The sequence below is a fragment of the Carassius gibelio genome, chromosome A20, assembly GCF_023724105.1.
Source record: "Carassius gibelio isolate Cgi1373 ecotype wild population from Czech Republic chromosome A20, carGib1.2-hapl.c, whole genome shotgun sequence".
Lineage (NCBI taxonomy): Eukaryota > Metazoa > Chordata > Actinopteri > Cypriniformes > Cyprinidae > Carassius > Carassius gibelio.
Genome location: NC_068390.1, coordinates 23,456,677 through 23,477,633, shown reverse-complemented (window position 1 = coordinate 23,477,633; position 20,957 = coordinate 23,456,677). Strand labels below are relative to the sequence as shown.

The 20,957-nt window shown below is 37.2% G+C and overlaps 2 long non-coding RNA genes across 2 annotated transcripts in view; both read right to left on the bottom strand.

Moving 5' to 3' along the window:
- The window catches only part of LOC127938402 (uncharacterized), a 97,171-nt gene that overhangs the window by 2,785 nt on the left and 73,429 nt on the right, over positions 1 to 20,957 (bottom strand). Inside the window, exons 2-3 of the long non-coding RNA XR_008148712.1 lie at positions 20,476 to 20,663; positions 20,239 to 20,306 (exon numbers count right to left, since the gene is read on the bottom strand). This is a non-coding gene — a long non-coding RNA (uncharacterized LOC127938402). The remainder of the gene's footprint in view (positions 1 to 20,238; positions 20,307 to 20,475; positions 20,664 to 20,957) is intronic.
- LOC127938401 (uncharacterized) lies at positions 7,932 to 10,025 on the bottom strand. The gene is made up of 4 exons (XR_008148711.1): positions 9,901 to 10,025; positions 9,225 to 9,242; positions 8,689 to 8,783; positions 7,932 to 8,083 (listed from the first exon to the last, which is right to left on the bottom strand). It is a non-coding gene; the product is annotated as an uncharacterized LOC127938401 (long non-coding RNA).

Here is a 20,957-nt window from a genome sequence, read left to right as displayed (position 1 = left end):
AACGTCAGGATGACGTCGATCTCCAACGTTGGTCAGACGTTGAATTTTGGATGAAAATGAAAATCTGGTTGACGTCAGAACCCAACGTCAGGCTGACGTTGATTTCTAACGTTGGTTAGACGTTGCATTTTGGATGAAAATGAAAATCTGGTTGACGTCAGAACCCAACGTCAGGCTGACGTCGATTTCTAACGTTGGTTAGACATTGCATTTTGGATGAAAATGAAAATCTGGTTGACGTCAGAACCCAACGTCAAGCTGACGTCGATTTCTAACGTTGGTTAGACGTTGCATTTTGGATGAAAATGAAAATCTGGTTGACGTCAGAACCCAACGTCAGGCTGACGTCGATCTCCAACGTTGGTCAGACGTTGAATTTTGGATGAAAATGAAAATCTGGTTGACGTCAGAACCCAACGTCAGGCTGACGTCGATCTCCAACGTTGGTCAGACGTTGCATTTTGGATGAAAATGAAAATCTGGTTGACGTCAGAACCCAACGTCAGGCTGACGTCGATTTCTAACGTTGGTCAGACGTTGCATTTTGGATGAAAATGAAAATATGGTTGACGTCAGAACCCAACGTCAGACTGACGTCGATCTCCAACGTTGGTCAGACGTTGCATTTTGAATGAAAATGAAAATCTGGTTGACGTCAGAACCCAACGTCAGGCTGACGCCGATTTCTAACGTTGGTTAGACGTTGCATTTTGGATGAAAATGAAAATCTGGTTCACGTCAGAACCCAATTTCAGGCTGACGTCGATCTCTAACGTTGGTCAGACGTTGCATTTTGGATGAAAATGAAAATCTGGTTGACGTCAGAACCCAACGTCAGGCTGACGTCGATCTCCAACGTTGGTCAGACGTTGAATTTTGGATGAAAATGAAAATCTGGTTTAGGTCAGAACCCAACGTCAGGCTGACGTCGATCTCTAACGTTGGTCAGACGTTGCATTTTGGATGAAAATGAAAATCTGGTTGACGTCCGAACCCAACGTCAGACTGACGTCAGTCTGCTACGTTGGTCAGACGTTGCATTTCGGATGAAAATCTGGTTGACGTCCGAACCCAACGTCAGACTGACGTCAGTCTGCTACGTTGGTCAGACGTTGCATTTCGGATGAAAATCTGGTTGACGTCAGAACCCAACGTCAGACAGACGTCAATCTCCAACGTTAGTCAGATATTGCATTTTGGATCAAAATGAAAATCTGGTTGACGTCTGAACCCAACGTCAGACTGACGTCAGTCTGCTACGTTGGTCAGACGTTGCATTTTGGATGAAAATGAAAATCTAACGTCAGACTGTCTGAAAATGGAATACACAAATGTTTTGTGGTTTTATCAGAAAAATGACTAAGAGATGAACTGGATTATAACAAATATGATTTATTTATTCACATGTTGTATCATTTACATTTAACATGGAACAGAACATTTACAAAATAATTACATTTTAACATCAACATTATTGGAACTGAATAGTTTTGAAAACATACATTTTATTAACATCTTTCTTTTTTTCCTGCCACCTCCACCCACCCTGTCTGGTGCACAGTAACGTCGCAAGGGCTGTGCAAAGCGTGCAACTTCACTAGGCCTCACACCTCTAGAGGGCCTCGCTCCTGGCCTGCATTTTATGTCATTTATATCTCATTTTTATTACTATTTTTTTCCACCCATCTTGTCCTTTGGTAGACTAAAATAGTCATAGCGGATAGACAGTACAAGACTCTAAGTATAAGAATGAGTAAAGCTGTTTGTTGATAGGACGACAAAAAGTTATAAAGTTTAACTTTTAAATGGTCTAGAGCCCTGCATTTCACCCTGACTTTTTTTACACTCCAGGCCGGGTTTCGGGCCAATTTCCACATCATAGTTCAGATGCGGGCTGTCCTTAGGCCTGTTTAAGGCTTCTCCTTATTTTTATATTTAAGACATCCATCAATTAGTGATGAAAAAATTGCCGCACTGAGGGAAACAACACGAGACCCTGCTAACATGACTGTCAATAGCGGCTTAACAGTGTTAAGTGTCCCGCAGCATCACAGTGTTCTGCTTTTAAATGCACGCAATAGGCTTAAGCTTGACATAAAGCATCTTCAAAAATTATTACCATAAATGAGTCATGGGGTAAATAGGAATGAGATTGAATTATTTACTAATAAATAGTTTTCTGAGTTGGTGTAGCAAGGATGATGTTGCTAATCCTGACTCGCCAACTCTTAATTTTACAAGCCTTAAGAGAAAAGTTCATCTTTATGGATTATCTTTATAATGAATGAGTTTTTGTTTCTGATGTGTTGTATTTTGTTAAGTAGTCATTTAAAGTTTTCTATAGATATATTTGTCACGTCCGTGAGTCATGTATTCACTGAGCTTTGGTTCATTTTTGTTAAGTGCTCCTGTTCAAGACGAGACGGTAGAAAGCGCATCATGACTATTTTCTTTTTTTTTTATAAAAGCACAACGATTTGTTGATAATGTGATTGCACACAAATAAAAGTAGACAATTTACAGTTACGAATGATGTATTACTCTTACCTTTATGAGCAAAAATTACTGCATATCCACTGAAAAAAATGCAAGTGATTGCACTGGCCAGCACGCTTTTGCTTGCACTCTCCGCACAAACTACTGGATATAGCGCACATTTATCTAGGTTTAATTCTTAAACTTACTTGAACTGTTTTATATATCTATAGATTTTATTTTAGGCAAGTCGTGATGATTTAAGAAGGCTAAACTGATCCATAGGTTCACTGTCTGGCACTGGCTGCTTGGCCATTAAAAAAAAAATCTAGGTCTAGGGATAGGGCTTAAATTTGAGGTCCGTGCAAGGCTCTAGGCTGGTCTGCCTCAGTGGTCGAGATGGCCAATCATATCAAAGAATATGGGTCTTACTGTCACAACATAACTAGAGTTTGTGGAAAAATGTAAGCAGTAGCCTACGGTATTAGAGAACTGTTTTATGATTGAAATGTTCAGCGACCAAACATAATAGACTATCTAGAGATGCAAACTACTCAACCTTTTATGAAATTTCGCCCTTTTGAATTGAAAAAATGCGATAGGTTAATGATTCATGTAAAACATAAAATAAATGTGACAATAGACATTTGCGTTTTCGACTATTAAACATACGAATAAGAGTGAGAGTTCACATTTTAAAACAAAATATTATTTTCAAATAGTGCAAATTGATTTTAGATGTAAAATTCAGCTGCAAAAACCTAGTACCGTTTAATTTCACTTTAATAGCAATAAACAGTTTCTTTTCTTTCCCAATAAAGTGAAATACTGAACATAAACATAGGAAGATGAGAAAATAATTATTTTAGAAGAAAATGTTGGATCGCACTTTCCATCTGAACTCTTCATATATAACTGTCTACAAGCCTAGAACTAATTTAAGCATTCTTATTAACTTATTATAATTATGATTGTAGATCCTTATGAGCTAGTGCGTGGCCATGATTTGTGCGCAAGCATGTCAGTGAGCAAGGCATCACAATCGAACAGATGCATGTTAAAGTTGAGTTTGTTGCGGTTCTGGCTTTGCTACCGTTCGGACGTTCTAGCCTACTGTTCTGCGCTTCGCTTATTATTTCTGTACTTTTCTCAGTTTTTTCTACGATTTTTTACTTCAGCAGATCAGCACAGTGCTCAAACAAAATATTTTTGGCACAAACGCTAAAACTAAAAACTTTTTTTGACTGGAATAATACTACAAAAGAAGACTTTGCCTTCCACTGCCAGCAGCTTACATTCTGGAGATGGGAAAACAACTGCCTACATTCAAATGGAAGAGAGAGAAAATGCCTCCTGTTGGATCTACTTGTTGCATGAACTGCTGCAAACTTCTACAAAGAATTGTGATTCTTGAAACAAAATTACTTTCTGGACTTCCAAAACAGACGGAACACTTAGCAGACTGTCGTCATGGACCCTCTCAGCATACAGCCGGTGAGTCCCATGAATCTTCTGAATCTCAACAGTTTGTACCAATTGTAGAGGAACAAGCCGAAACGGATCATCACACTAATCGATGGCACAAACAGGGTGCAAGACCCAGAGGAACACAAGACATCAGATTGTCATGAGTTTCTCGTATTGCTGCCGTAGCTTTCTCTACCCCAGATTCAACTATGACAAGGCTTGTAAATACCAGTATTCTACCTCCCACTATACATCTTGAAAACAGATTTGAAGAATTAATGAATGCGGGTGAGGAATCCCCAAATGTGATTAGCAGCTAACACCGTTACTAACAGACAGTGACATTCAGCTCAGAGCGTAGCCGAGCCTAGGACTCTGATAGTGGGTGACTCTATTATCAGAAACATCCGTAGCAGGACTACAATAACATGCTGCCTTCCTCAAGCAACGGTCTCTTATGTGAACAAGGAACTTCAGAAAATGAAGCACAAGACTACAAATCTAATTATCAATCCATGTGGGGAAGAATGATACTCTCAAAAAGCAGTCAAACATCCTTAAGAAGGACTTCAGTGAACTCTTTCAAACACTTTGAAGACTCCAAGTTCAGTCGTTCATCAGTGGACCACTCCCAACTGATAACACCATGCAGCCACAAAAAGCACTGCTGATGGACACCATCCCGGAAGAGACCTGCCCTCAGAGCTCCTCACAGACAGACTGTGATGTATCAAAACAGAAACAAGACTCAGCACTCAAGGATGACTTTCTTGAAGACAGCCGGGGAAGCCAAGACAACATATCACAGCCACAAGAAACACCAGAGACACAACCCATCTCACCAGACACATTATTCCTCTCTCCAGCATCTCCACTTCTGTGCTTTTCACTGAAAATGGTAGAATTGGTGTATGCTTGGACTAAACTCTCTCACTCATTCGCTGCAAGCCCGCAAATGTCAACAAGAAAACAGCAGGGTCCCAAAACATCAAAGCCTGGGGGCCCTGCTCCTGTGAGAGCTCTCAGACCGCTGCAGCAACAGCAGGCCCCAAACCCTCAATTGAACCAAAAACAACTGATAGAAGCTCTCAGTGATATGTGTCGGGTCCCTGCTATAATAACCGCAACATTCACAAATGTTTAAAGAACAAGTGGGAACCCAGTGTGCCTGTAGCTTTCTCGATTTCACTTTTATCATGTGACAGAAAGTTTAAGGCCATCTTAAGCCGAAGGGCAAACTCATCTAATATGCATCAAACTAAAACTGATGTAATGACATAAAGCACTGCCATCAAGTTAGCATCTTTAAACATTCGCTCACTAAAAAATTTAATCATTTTGTAATCAATGACTTTATAACCACAAACAATTAGGATTTTATGTTTCTAAATGAAACATGGCTAGAGGACAGCTGCAGTTCAACAGTCCTCAATGAAGCAGTCCTTCCTAACTTCACTTCCATGAGTGTTTGCAGGACTGTTAGGAGAGGTGGAGGTGGAGCTGCTTTTTTAAAGATGTCTATCAATGCAAACAAGTGTCATTTGGTCATGACTTGTCTTTTGAATATTTAGGGATTGTGCTAAAAGGTGCTCAACACATTCTTTTTATTATTATTTACAGGCCTCCAAAATACTCTTCAGCATTTGTTGAGGTAACAGAAACGTTATCAATGATTTCCTCAGAGTTTGACTGTTTTGCTAATGCAGGGGATTTTAATTTTCACATAGACAATGCAGAAAACAAAACTACAAAAGAAATGATAACAGTTCTAAATACCTTTGACTTGATTCAGCATGTGCATGGACCCACACAAAGGTGGACACACTCTAGATGTAATCATCAGTAGGGCTCTAAACATTTCATTCATTGTTATTAAGGACGTAGTACTATCTGATCACTTCTGTATTTTCTTTGATATATTGATCTCTGCTACCACTTACTCTAGAACTGTCTCTGTCAGAAGGATATGCTTTCAAATGTAGCCGCACTTAATAACCAGAGCCGTAGTTCGCTGACAAGTGGTGCATTATTGCGTTCAAAATCGCAGAAGAATCTCATGCGGTTATGAACGCGATATTGCGTAGCTTGTCAGCGAACTACGGCTCTGTCTATTAAGTGCGGCTCCATTTGAAAGCAGGTTATTGACATCAACCGCTAATCACAGAACCAGCTTTACTGACGAGACATGCATGACAATTGCATGCAATTAATAGTGCAGCCCTAACAAGAACACTAGTGTACTATTTACGGAGGCCATATCTTTAACACCAAGTATTTTTTGCCGACTCTGTTGATATTCTCCTTGATTCCTTCAACTCAAAAGTTAAGAATGTTATTAATGATAATGCTCCAATAATAGTCAGTAAGAAAACAAACAACATTTTGGAAGACATAGTGCAGCAACTAAAATCATCAACTTGCTATATTGACACACTTCCCACATCTTTTTTCAAAAGTGTGCTTAACTGTTTAGAAGTAAATCTCTCTCTGGGACTTTTCCAAACTCCCTGAAAACTGCAGTTGTTAAGCCCCTCCTGAAAAAGAGCAATCTTGATAACACCATTTTGAGCAATTATAGACCAATATCTAATCTTCCTTTTATAGGCAAAATTATAGAAAAGGTAGTTTTTAATCAGCTGAATAAACACTTAAACATCTGGTTTCAGACCGCATCACAGCACAGAGACAGCACTCATTAAGATAATAAATGATATTAACTTAAATTGTGACTCTGGCAATATATCAGTGCTGGTATTGCTAGATCTCAGTGCTGCGTTTGACACTGTCGATCATAACATACTACTAGAGAGACTGGAAAACTGGGTCGGGCTTTCTGGGATGGTACTCAAATGGTTCAGGTCATACTTAAAAAGGAGCGATCATTATGTGAGTCTAGGAGAGCATAAGTCTAAGTAGACATCCATGATATGTGGAGACCCACAAGGTTCAATTCTTGCACCGCTCTTGTTTAGCCTGTATATGCTTCCTCTAAGTAAAATAATGAGAAAGAACCTAATTGCCTATTACAGCTATGCTGATGATACCCAGATTTACCTAGCCTTATCTCCAAATGACTACAGCCCCATTGACTCCCTCTGCCAATGCATTGATGAAATTAATAGCTGGATGTGCCAGAACTTTCTTCAGTTAAACAAGGAAAAAACTGAAGTCATTGCATTTGGAAACAAAGATGAAGTTTTTAAGGTGAATGCATACTTTGACTCTAGGGGTCTAACAACTAAAAATCAAGACAGGAAACGTGGTGTGATTCTGGAGACAGACCTTAGTTTCAGTAGTCATGTCAAAGCAGTAACTAAATCAGCATACTATCATTTAAAAAACATTGCAAGAATTAGATGTTTTGTTTCCAGCCAAGACTTGGAGAAACTTGTTCATGCTTTATCACCAGCAGGGTGGACTATTGTAATAGGCTCCACACCGGCCTTCCCAAAAAGACCATTAGACAGCTGCAGCTCATCCAGAACACTGCTGCCAGGATTCTGACTAGAACATCTGAGCATATCACACCAGTCCTCATTAACTTCGTTACATTTAAGATTGATTTTAAAGTACTTCTACTTGTCTAGAAGTCACTCAAAGACCTAGGACCAAAATACATTGCTTCCAGAATCAGCCTCCAGAAGAGATCAGATGTGCTAAAACACTAGTCACATTTAAATCTAGACTCAAAACTCATCTGTTTAGCTGTGCATTTATTGAATGAGCACTGTGCGATGTCCGACCTGATTGCACTGTATTTTATGTATTAACTGTAAGATCATTTTCTATTTCTAACTGTTTTAAATTCAAGTCAATTTTTAAATAATTTCCAAAGTTTTAAAATTGCTTGTTTTACTTTTGTTCTTCATGATTATTTTACTTCATTTTATGTAAAGCACTTTGAATTACCATTTTGTTCAAAATTTGCTATATAAATAAACTTGCCTTGCCTTGCTACAGCAACCTCCCCCACCACACACACACACACATACACACGCAAAATTGTAGAGGGCCTCGCACATCAACTTTGCACAGGGCCTCTCACCCTCCTTGCGACGGCTCTGCTGGGGCATATTTTAAACAAAAGGCAGTGGCTGCTGCAGTATTTGCCCCGTCTCTTTTGATGTTTTCTGGACACTCTCTGTAAGAAATATTTGAATAAGAAAATGTGTAAGTATAGGATATGATGCACTATAGTAATCACTGAATGTAATCATTAACTATTTATTTGCCTTCCACAGAATACATTTAGACCACTTACACTATTGATTTGGTTTCTTAGAAAAAAATAAAAATCTACCCTAGCTTTAAGAGCCATGAATGTAAATTACATGCTATAAGTCATCAAAATATATTTCAGCTTGTGATGCAATTGACAAACACTAAGCAGACAATCTAGCAAAAGAAAACCATGACAACAAAGACACATTGCAGTATTTTTTTGCAGAGTGTCTTAAGGTAAATTAACATTTAATGTCTAATACATTAAATGCAAAAACAATTGTTAGAGAATGCAAAAACAATTGTTAGAGTTCTGAACAATAAAGATAGGCTGGCAACAGGAATGACCTGCCAATCAATAAGAAGTGTATATATGGAAGTTTGTGTGATTTCTGTGTGACAGATGAGTACCTACAATACGAGGTTACTGGTTTTCACTAAACCAACTAAAACAGAAACTAAACAACGATGAATGTCACAATGATATGATGCTAATATTTGTATTATATGTTAATTTTGTTTTACCTGTGACAACAGTGTACAGATTGATCTTGGTGAAAGCAAGCTTCCCCTTCCCCCACTTCATACTGAAACAGGCCATGACCTCATTTTTCATCAACCTGTGGATACAAGAGTAATGCCCAAATAATTAATTATACATGACACATTATGAGGCAGGTGTTATAGTTTCTGTTACGTGTTCATCATATCTAGTATAATGCAGATATCATACAGGTCCTCCAGTTGGTACTAGATTAAAAGTCATAGGCTCACCCAAACTGGCAGGTTTTTATCTTATTGCAAAACAACTGATATTGTGCAATTTCAAAATGTAAAACCAACACTATTTAAACAACTTGGCCTGTAAATATTAATTTCATTCATTTTCTCCTTGCTAGCAACTGTAAAGTGCAAAATTACAGGATAACAGAAGAGCACACAAGAAAACCAGAAGAATCAGATTAACTACCTTCAATCTATTAATATTTTAATCTAATTAATGTAATATATTAAAGCAGATTGTTCTAGCGGCTCTTTTATAAATGAACAAAAAAACATACCTTACAACAATATGGCTTCTTCAGAACATGGCAAAGAGATAAATGCAAAACAAAGCAAAAACAAAACAAAAGTTATAACCTCATATAGTATAGCCCCTAAATTCACACTATATTAAATACTATACCTTAGTGATAAACTTGAACCCCAAATATAAAACTAGAGCTTGTAGAAGAAAAGGCTGTTTTTGCTTAAAATAAATAAAAAAGGAGCCTCTTTACATCGTGTGTAGAAATCTGACAGCTAAAGGAGATCCAAAATTAATTAAACTTGTACAGCAGAATATTAAGTTACTATAAACACCTGTATAACTAATTCGCATGACACAATTGAAGAAAAAAAATCATTGAATCGAACAAATTTCATGATGAAAAGCTTAACGTTAAATTATTCGAAACAATAATAATAATAATATAATAATTAAAAACATATGTCTCAAGTTTAAACTTTATTTGAACTGTTTTTCAGCGCTAACAGTTAGATGGCTTTAATGACTCAGGCGTTTTTATTTCAGGGATATAACAGTTAACGTTACCATTTTTTTATTAATTATCTCTGCCCATCGTCTTGCAGCTAAAACACTTCGATGTATTTGATACGTATTACAAGTAATATCATTATATAGGGGGGCATAAACACTTTTACGTTATACATGATCTAATACCCAGATATACTCACCACAGTTTGAGCTGTAAGTGCACCGCAGGCCGCCTGATAAACTGATGCCTGCCGATCCAAAAAAGACCGCCAAGTAGTCGCAAAATGGCGCAATAGCGCGATGTCACCGTGTTGCATTATGTTTGGGCGTGGGATTATGGGGGGGGTGGCAAAAAAAATAAAAAAAATACAAATAATAATCATAATAATAATAAAAATCCAAATAAAATAAACAATAATATACTTTAAATTAACTTGTATTATTCTGTAGTACTTATTCACAAAATCCATACACAGAAAAAGTTCAACATTTAAATATGAAATTTGTAATTTTAAATTTTTAACTAGAATGTACTTTAAATATGAAAAATGCAAGTAAGAAGCAGCAATCAATCTGATCAATTATTTTATATATTTAAAAAAAACATATATAAGAACAGACTAAATTATAGCAAAGGAATTAGACATTTATATTGCATAATTATAAGACTGTACAATAAACAGTAATGCTTGCATTGTCTGCATGCACTCACTTTACTTTCCAACACAAAGATCAACAAGTTTATGTTTTGATAAACAATGTTTCCAGCCCAGAATTAAGTAAGCAATACTGTTTTGATCCTCCTAAATATGTCTTAACATGTTTGAGAGTGTTTGAATTGCATTATATTGCAAACAAGATTGTGTCACGGGCCAGCAAAGAAAGAACAGGGTCTGGGTCCAAATGCAGGGAAGATTAACTTTAACCCTCTGGAGTCTAAGAACAAAAAAGCCAACACGGCAAAAACAAAACCAAGATGCAAAAAAACACGAGAACCAGTAACACTTACAAGACGTTGAGGTGACAAGGTGGGGCGGGGTCAGAAAAGAGACAGGACAAAAGCACATGGCACCAAACAAACACAACACTCACAGAAGACTGTGACAGAAAGACATAAGACTGTGACAGAAAGACAGAAAACTGTGACAGATTGGATATCAATTTATATAAACTGTTATGGTTCATGAATGGTCATGGGTCAAATTAAAGTCATAACACTTTATTTTCATAGTCCCTTTTGAATATTCTCTTGACAATATAAGTATTGCACTTACATGTCAACTAACTCTCATTATAGTACTAATAGACTGTCTGCTTAATTTCTAATTCTGATGCTCTCCCAGAATATGTTTGACTGACTACAAGTAACTTTGCAAGTACATCAACTTATTCTAACACTCTAATGAAAGCAGGTACAGTCGTGGCCCAAAATACTGGCACCCTTTGTAAAAGTGACCAAAGAAGGTTGTGAAAATTCATTGTTAATCCTTTTGATATTTTATTTAAAAAAATATTCACAAAAATGTATCCTTTCATTGGATAATAAGAAATGAAATTTTTTTCTCAAATGCTCATTGGACACAATTATTGGCCCCCCTAGAAATTTTTATGAGTAAAATATCTCTGAAGTATATTCCCATTCAAATTCACAATTTTGAGCACTCAAGCTTGATTATAAACATGAAATTATCCAGCTATGGCTACCTGTTTCACAGAAATATAAAGAGGAGGGAAAACAAAGCCCAAATTCCCTTAATCATTCATCACAATGAGAAAAACCAAAGAATGTATTTCTGATGTGATAATTGAGATAATTGAGCTTAACAAATTGGTGAAGTGGCTTTAAGAAAAGAGCTAGAGCAGTGAAAATTCCCATTTCCACCATCAGGGCAATAATTAAGAATCTCCAATCAACATAAAATGTTACAAAACGAAGAGGAAGAGGACTTGTCTATATCGTCCTAATGTGTGGTGAGAAGGAGAGTTTGAGTAGCTAAAGACTCGCCAAAGGTCACAGCTGGAGAACTGCAGCAAATAGCAGAGTCTCTGGTTCAGAAAACCTTTTAAAAAAAGTCAAACAGAACCTACATCAACACATGTTGTTTGGGAGGGTTACAAGAAAAATTATCCTAGCTCATTCAAAAACAAACTAAAGCATAATTCAGTTATCAGCCAAGACTGGAACTTTAAATGTGAATGGCTTCTATGATCAGATGAAACCAAAAAAATGATATTTTTTTAGCAGCAAACACTCAAGATGGGTTAGGTGAACACAGTGAGAAAAAAGTAACCCATGTGCACAATGAAATATACTGCTGTATTTGTTTTTTTCTGGGCCTATATTTCTGCTGGAGGCCCTATACATCTTGTTTAGAAACATGGCATCATGGATTCTGTCAAATACCAACAGATAAAAAATCAGTAAGTGACTGTTAGAAATCTTACATGTTTTGATCTTTCAACCATACAATAATCCAAACACAAACCTCGAAAACAACACAGAAATGGGTCACTGAGCTCAAAACCAAGCTTCTGCTATAGCCATTCCAGTCCTCTGACCTGAACCTTACAGAACATGAGAGGAGTGAACTGAAGAAGTTACATTTTTGTGAATTTTTTATATAAAAGTGCAAAACGATTAAAGCAGATGAATTTTCACACCCTTCTTTGATCATATTTACCAAGGGTGCTGATATTTTTGGCCACGACTGTAGGTGCAACAACGCTACAACATAATTTCAAAATGAACCATAACAATAAAGTGAAACCACTATATTAAATAACAATTAAAAAGAATAAAATAAATTGATGTTATAATTTGACGTTGTTTGGATGTTACCATTATGACGCCTTGAAAACACTGGATTATGGTTGCCATACCTGATGACTAAATATCAGTATTTGATGTCAATCTGACGTTGGTTTAAGAGGTTGACTCGACGTTGGATTTTGATTTGCTAATGCCACAACCTAAAACTAACTACAGATAAACATCAAATGATGTTTTAATTTGAAGTTGTGTGGACGTTGCCATTATGACGTCTAGAAAATGTTGGATTATGGTTGCCATACCTGACGACTTAATATCAGTTTTTGATGTCAATGTGACGTTGGCTTGAGACGTTGGCACGACGGTGGATTTTGGTTAGTTAATGCCACAACCTAAAACTAACTACAGATCAACGTCAAATCATGTTTTAATTTGACGTTGTTGGGACGTTGTCATAATGACGTCTAGAAAAAATTGGATTATGGTTGCCATACCTGACGACTTAATATCAGTATTTGATGTCAATGTGACGTTGGCCTGAGACGTTGGCTCGATGTTGGGGACGTTGGCCTGAGACGTTGGCTCGATGTTGGGTTTAGGTTAGTTAATGTCACAACCTAAAAACGAACTAAAGATCAAAGTCAAATGACGTTATAATTTGACGTTGTTTGGACTTTAACATTATGACTTTTGGTTGCCATACCTGCCGACTTAATATCAGTATTTGATGTCAATGTGACGTTGGCCTGAGACGTTGGCTCAATGTTGGGTTTAGGTTAGTTAATGTCACAACCCAAAAACAAACTAAAGATCAAAGTTTAATGTTGTTTGGACGTTAACATTATGATGTCTTGAAGACGTTGGATTTTGGTTGCCATACCTGACAACTTATTATCAGTTTTTGATGTCAATGTGACGTTGGCTTGAGACATTGGCTAGACGTTGGATTTTGGTTAGTTAATGCCACAACCTAAAACTAACTACAGATCAACATCAAATGATGTTTTAATTGGACGTTGTGTGGACGTTGCCATTATGACGTCTAGAAAACATTGGATTATGGTTGCCATACCTGACGACTAAATATCAGTATTTGATGTCAATGTGACGTTGGCCTGAGACGTTGGCTTGACGTTGGGTTTAGGTTAGTTAATATCACAACACAACCTAAAAACAAACTAAAGATCAAAGTCAAACGATGTTTTAATTTTACGTTGTTTGGACGTTGCCATTATGATGCTTTGTAGACGTTGGATTTTGGTTGCCATACCTGACGACTAAATATCAGTATTTGATGTCAATCTGACGTTGGCTTGAGACATTGTCTTGATGTTGGATTTTGGTTAGTTAATGCCACAACCTAAAACTAACTACAGATCAACGTCAAATGATTTTTTAATTTGACGTTGTTTGGACGTTACCATTATGACGTCTAGAAAACGTTGGATTTTGGTTGCCATACATGACGACCTAATATCAGTATTTGATGTCAGTGTGACGTTGGCTTGAGACATTGGCTCGACGTTGCATTTTGGTTAGTTAATGCCACAACCTAAAACTAACTACAGATCCACGTCAAATGATGTTTTAATTTGACGTTGTTTGGACGTTGCCATTATGACTCCTAGAAAACGTTGGATTTTGGTTGCCATACCTGACGACTAAACATCAGTTTTTGATGTCAATGTGACATTGGCTTGAGATGTTGGCTCGACGGTGGATTTTGGTTAGTTAATGTCACAACCTTAAAACTAACTATAGATCAACGTCAAATTATGTTTTAATTTTACGTTGTTTGGACGTTGCCATTATGACGTCTAGAAAATGTTGGATTTTGGTTGCCATACCTGACGACTTAATATCAGTATTTGATGTCAGTGTGACGTTGGCTTGAGACGTTGGCTCGACGTTGGATTTTAGTTAGTTAATGCCACAACCTAAAACTAACTACAGATCAACGTCAAATGATGTTTTAATTTGACGTTGTTTGGATGTTGCCATTATGATGTCTAGAAAACGTTGGATTTTGGTTGCCATACATGACGACTTAATATCAGTATTTGATGTCAGTCTGACGTTGGCTTGAGACGTTGGCTCGACGTTGGATTTTGGTTAGTTAATGTCACAACCTAAAAACAAACTAAAGATCAAAGTCAAATGACGTTAGAATTTGACGTTGTTTGGACATTAACATTATGACTTTTGGTTGCCATACCTGGCGACTAAATATCAGTATTTGTTGTCAATCTGATGTTGGCTTGAGACGTTGTCTTGACGCTGGATTTTGGTTGGTTAATGCCACAACTTAAAACTAACTACAGATCAACGTCAAATGATGTTTTAATTTGACGTTGTTTGGACGTTGCCATTATGACGTCTAGAAAACGTTGGATTTTGGTTGCCATACCTGACGACTGAAAATCAGTATTTGATGTCAGTGTGACATTGGCTTGAGACGTTGGCTAGACGTTGGATTTTGGTTAGGTAATGCCACAACCTAAAACTAACTACAGATCAACGTCAAATGATGTTTTAATTTGACGTTGTTTGGACGTTGCCATTATGACGTCTAGAAAACATTGGATTTTGGTTGCCATACCTGACGACTAAACATCAGTTTTTGATGTCAGTGTGACATTGGCTTGAGACGTTGGCTCGACGTTGGATTTTGGTTAGTTAATGTCACAACCTACAACTAACTACAGATCCACGTCAAATGATGTTTTAACTTGACGTTGTTTGGACGTTGCCATTATGACGTCTAGAAAACGTTGGATTTTGGTTGCCATACCTGACGACTTAAAATCAGTATTTGATGTCAGTGTGACGTTGGCTTGAGACGTTGGCTAGACGTTGGATTTTGGTTAGTTAATGCCACAACCTAAAACTAACTACAGATCAACGTCAAATGATGTTTTAATTTGACGTTGTTTGGACGTTGCCATTATGACATCTAGAAAACATTGGATTTTGGTTGCCATACCTGACGACTAAACATCAGTTTTTGATGTCAGTGTGACATTGGCTTGAGACGTTGGCTCGACGTTGGGTTTAGGTTAGTTAATATCACAACACAACCTAAAAACAAACTAAAGATCAAAGTCAAAAGATGTTTTAATTTTAAGTTGTTTGGACGTTGCCATTATGATGCTTTGTAGACGTTGGATTTTGGTTGCCATACCTGACGACTAAATATCAGTATTTGGTGTCAATCTGACATTGGCTTGAGACATTGTCTTGATGTTGGATTTTGGTTAGTTAATGCCACAACCTAAAATAACTACAGATCAACGTCAAATGATGTTTTAATTTGACGTTGTTTGGACGTTGCAATTATGACGTCTAGAAAATTTTGGATTGTGGTTGCCATACCTGACGACTTAATATCAGTATTTGATGTCAGTGTGACGTTGGCTTGAGACGTTGGCTCGACGTTGGATTTTAGTTAGTTAATGCCACAACCTAAAACTAACTACAGATCAACGTCAAATGATGTTTTAATTTGACGTTGTTTGGACGTTGCCATTATGACGTCTAGAAAACGTTGGATATTGGTTGCCATACATGACGACTTAATATCAGTATTTGATGTCAGTCTGACGTTGGCTTGAGACGTTGGCTCGACGTTGGATTTTGGTTAGTTAATGTCTCAACCTAAAAACAAACTAAAGATCAAAGTCAAATGACGTTAGAATTTGACATTGTTTGGACATTAACATTATGACTTTTGGTTGCCATACCTGGCGACTAAATATCAGTATTTGATGTCAATCTGACGTTGGCTTGAGACGTTGTCTTGACGCTGGATTTTGGTTGGTTAATGCCACAACTTAAAACTAACTACAGATCAACGTCAAATGATGTTTTAATTTGACGTTGTTTTGACGTTGCCATTATGACGTCTAGAAAACGTTGGATTTTGGTTACCATACCTGACAACTTAATTTCAGTTTTTGATGTCAATGTGACGTTGGCTTGAGACATTGGCTAGACGTTGGATTTTGGTTAGTTAATGCCACAACCTAAAACTAACTACAGATCAACATCAAATTATGTTTTAATTGGACGTTGTGTGGACGTTGCCATTATGACGTCTAGAAAACGTTGGATTATGGTTGCCATACCTGACGACTAAATATCAGTATTTGATGTCAATGTGACGTTGGCCTGAGACGTTGGCTTGACGTTGGGTATAGGTTAGTAAATATCACAACACAACCTAAAAACAAACTAAAGATCAAAGTCAAACAATGTTTTAATTTGACGTTGTTTGGACGTTGCCATTATGATGCTTTGTAGACGTTGGATTTTGGTTGCCATACCTGACGACTAAATATCATTATTTGATGTCAATCTGACGTTGGCTTGAGACATTGTCTTGATGTTGGATTTTGGTTAGTTAATGCCACAACCTAAAACTAACTACAGATCAACGTCAAATGATGTTTTAATTTGACGTTGTTTGGATGTTGCAATTATGACGTCTAGAAAATTTTGGATTGTGGTTGCCATACCTGACGACTTAATATCAGTATTTGATGTAAGTGTGACGTTGGCTTGAGACGTTGGCTCGACGTTGGATTTTGGTTAGTTAATGTCACAACCTACAACTAACTACAGATCCACGTCAAATGATGTTTTAACTTGACGTTGTTTGGACGTTGCCATTATGACGTCTAGAAAACGTTGGATTTTGGTTGCCATACCTGACGACTGAAAATCAGTATTTGATGTCAGTGTGACATTGGCTTGAGACGTTGGCTAGACATTGGATTTTGGTTAGTTAATGCCACAACCTAAAACTAACTACAGATCAACGTCAAATGATGTTTTAATTTGACGTTGTTTGGACGTTGCCATTATGACGTCTAGAAAACATTGGATTTTGGTTGCCATACCTGACGACTAAACATCAGTTTTTGATGTCAGTGTGACATTGGCTTGAGACGTTGGCTCGACGTTGGATTTTGGTTAGTTAATGTCACAACCTACAACTAACTACAGATCCACGTCAAATGATGTTTTAACTTGACGTTGTTTGGACGTTGCCATTATGACGTCTAGAAAACGTTGGATTTTGGTTGCCATACCTGACGACTTAAAATCAGTATTTGATGTCAGTGTGACATTGGCTTGAGACGTTGGCTAGACGTTGGATTTTGGTTAGTTAATGCCACAACCTAAAACTAACTACAGATCAACGTCAAATGATGTTTTAATTTGACGTTGTTTGGACGTTGCCATTATGACGTCTAGAAAACATTGGATTTTGGTTGCCATACCTGACGACTAAACATCAGTTTTTGATGTCAGTGTGACATTGGCTTGAGACGTTGGCTCGACGTTGGATTTTGGTTAGTTAATGCCACAACCTAAAACTAACTACAGATCAACGTCAAATGATGTTTTAATTTGACGTTGTTTGGACGTTGCCATTATGACGTCTAGAAAATGTTGGATTTTGGTTGCCATACCTGACGACTTAATATCAGTATTTGATGTCAGTGTGACGTTGGCTTGAGACGTTGGCTCGACGTTGGATTTTAGTTAGTTAATGCCACAACCTAAAACTAACTACAGATCAACGTCAAATGATGTTTTAATTTGACGTTGTTTGGACGTTGCCATTTGGACGTCTAGAAAACGTTGGATTTTGGTTGCCATACCTGACGACTTAATATCAGTATTTGATGTCAATGTGACGTTGGCTTGAGACGTTGGCTCGACGTTGGATTTTGGTTAGTTAATGCCACAACCTAAAACTAACTACAGATCAACGTCAAATGATGTTTTAATTTGACGTTGTTTGGACATTGCCATTATGACGTCTAGAAAACGTTGGATTATGGTTGCCATACCTGACGAATAAACATCAGTTTTTGATGTCAGTGTGACATTGGCTTGAGACGTTGGCTCGACGTTGGATTTTGGTTAGTTAATGCCACAACCAAAACTAACTACAGATCAACGTCAAATGATGTTTTAATTTGACGTTGTTTGGACGTTGCCATTAGGACGTCTAGAAAACGTTGGATTTTGGTTGCCATACCTGACGACTTAATATCAGTATTTGATGTCAATGTGACCTTGGCTTGAGACGTTGGCTCGACGTTGGGTTTAGGTTAGTTAATGCCACAACCTAAAACTAACTACAGATCAACGTAAAATGATGTTTTAATTTGACGTTGTTTCGACGTTGCCGTTATGACGTCTAGAAAACGTTGGATTTTGGTTGCCATACCTGACGACTTAAGATCAGTATTTGATGTCAGTGTGACATTGGCTTGAGACTTTGCTTCGACGTTGGATTTTGGTTAGTTAATGCCACAACCTAAAAAAAACTACAGATCAACGTCAAATTATGTTTTAATTTGACGTTGTTTGGACGTTGCCATTATGACGTCTAGATAACGTTGGATTTTGGTTGCCATACCTGACATCTTAATATCAGTATTTGATGTCAGTGTGACGTTGGCTTGAGACGTTGGCTCGACGTTGGATTTTGGTTAGTTAATGCCACAACCTAAAAATAACTACAGATCAACGTCAAATGATGTTTTAATTTGACGTTGTTTCGACGTTGCCGTTATGACGTCTAGAAAACGTTGGATTTTGGTTGCCATACCTGACGACTTAAGATCAGTATTTGATGTCAGTGTGACATTGGCTTGAGACGTTGGCTCGACGTTGGATTTTGGTTAGTTAATGCCACAACCTAAAACTAACTACAGATCAACGTCAAATGATGTTTTAATTTGACGTTGTTTGGACGTTGCCATTATGACGTCTAGAAAACGTTGGATTATGGTTGCCATACCTGACGACTAAACATCAGTTTTTGATGTCAGTGTGACATTGGATTGAGACGTTGGCTAGACGTTGGATTTTGGTTAGTTAATGCCACAACCAAAACTAACTACAGATCAACGTCAAATGATGTTTTAATTTGACGTTGTTTGGACGTTGCCATTATGACGTCTAGGTAACGTTGGATTTTGGTTGCCATACCTGACGACTAAATATCAGTATTCGATGTCAATGTGACGTTGGCTTGAGACGTTGGCTAGATGTTGGATTTTGGTTATTTTATAACACAACCTAAAAACAACCTAATATCATCGTCAGATGATGTTGGTCTTGGACGTCAATTTAACGTTGTCATTAGACGTTGGCTTGACATTGAATTTTGGTTACCTGACGTCGCGACCTAAATCTAATCTAATATTAACGTCATATGACGTTGTGTGCCTGCTGGGCAGGTTAACTAAACCATTCCATTTCAAAAATATATATTGATTAATAAATAGATTTTGATTGACTGTATGACTTTTTTTCTTTCTATTATTTCATACGCCATGCTTTACAGGGTTAAAGTGCTTTAGCTTGCTAACTTTCTGTTTGCTTGAAAAAATCTCCCTGTTGACTTGCAGTGATAATTTATCCATTTCTTTCAACACATGGATTCAATTTCTGCACCATTAAACCTGCATAAGGTTTATTTCAATATTAGTGTTTATTGTAGAGTGGCATTTGAATACTTTTAGAATCACATGATATGTTTTGTTGAGCTTTAGGATTTATAAAAAAAAATAAAAAAAAAAAGCCAGGGAAGAGAGAGGGGTTAGTCTCATGAGAGGCTTAAGCTGTATATTTTATAATGCTGATTTAAAGTACACAAAATACATGATGTTAGTCCTGTCCATGCACAGCGGGCCACAACATTTCTCTTCATACTTGAGTAATGCAATCTCTGTGAGATTTAGCGTACCTTAATGAGGCCAAATGTAGAAAAAGAAATCCAATATGAAGTCCGATTTCCGCTGGAATATTGCCATTCTGCAAAAACAGAGATTTTGTTGATTTACTAGTATTTACTTAAAGTAGTTACATAATAATATGCAAATGTAATAATAAAATATGCAAAAAGTAACTAGCTAAAAGGGTAAAGAACTATAAATCACTTTACACAGATGCACAGACATGCAGTGGTTGGATTAAGTCATACATATTCATGTTTCATTTTATGCTTGGCGTTCTGTCCACGTGATTCCTCTTGGCACGGCATCAAACAGTGGGGTGATGGGGTGACAGGCTCTCTTCTGCTTAAAGGCAAGTGTTGGAGCTTTGCTCTGCATCCCAATGTAACTCTGATGAGTCTCCAGAGACACAAAGCATTAAGTCAGCATTGAAGCACTACAAAATAAGAAGGGAATTTAAAAAAATGCATTACATTATATATATATATATATATTTTAAAGTGTTTTGCCAGCATGTTAAGTTCAAACGAGAGGTTTGTGCTGTTAGAGAAATCTGTTTATGTTGACTAATTCTAAATGTAATGATAAAGAGACGCTCCTATCGTGCAGCACATTCTCATGTTCCTGCAATATTTGTTTAAATATGTTGGGTAAATGTTCACTGTTGTATATGATGCGATTGAAACTTTACCTTCCTCTTTGGAGTGCTACAAGCTCTTGGTGCATAAAG